We start from the raw sequence: 556 nt of genomic DNA, 5'->3' as shown, positions 1-556 counted from the left end.
GGGGGGGGCTATCTGAGTGGGGGCCCCCCCCGCCAGCCTCCACCCGCCCGCACACCCTCGCTTCTCCAGGCGGCAGCGACGACGCTTTAAACAGAAACAAACTGTCTCCCTCTCCCTGGCCCGGGGCCAGAGTCCCAGCCCCCCTCGCCGCCGCCGCGCCGCGCTCCAGCCAGGGAAAACAACTGCTCACTTCTGCCTGCGTCCTCCCCGCGCGCCCCCAGCTCCCGGCCGCCGCGGGAGAGGAGCCCGGCCAGGGGGTGGCGCGGAGCGGGCTGGCCGCCGGCCTTCCTCTCCCCCTCGCTCCTCCTCTCCGCCGCAACTTGCTCCGGCCTCCTCGCTCCTGCCCAAGTTCGGGGCCTTGGCTGGGCTTCTTCCCGGGGCTGGGAAGTTACTGGGCTCCCGCAGTCCAGACTCCATCTCCTCGCCTCTCTGGGCCCGCGTCTCTCCTGCTGTCCCCTCCTTGCCCGCTTCCTCGGCTCCTCTCCCGGCTGCCCTCTTCACCCCTCGCCCGGGGCTCCAGGCTTTTTCTCCCCACCGGCGCCGGCCCCGAGCCCCC

Source organism: Tupaia chinensis, unplaced genomic scaffold (genome assembly GCF_000334495.1).
Source record: "Tupaia chinensis unplaced genomic scaffold, TupChi_1.0 Scaffold000273_1, whole genome shotgun sequence".
NCBI classification, from domain to species: Eukaryota; Metazoa; Chordata; class Mammalia; order Scandentia; family Tupaiidae; genus Tupaia; species Tupaia belangeri.
This window is presented reverse-complemented; position numbering follows the sequence as displayed.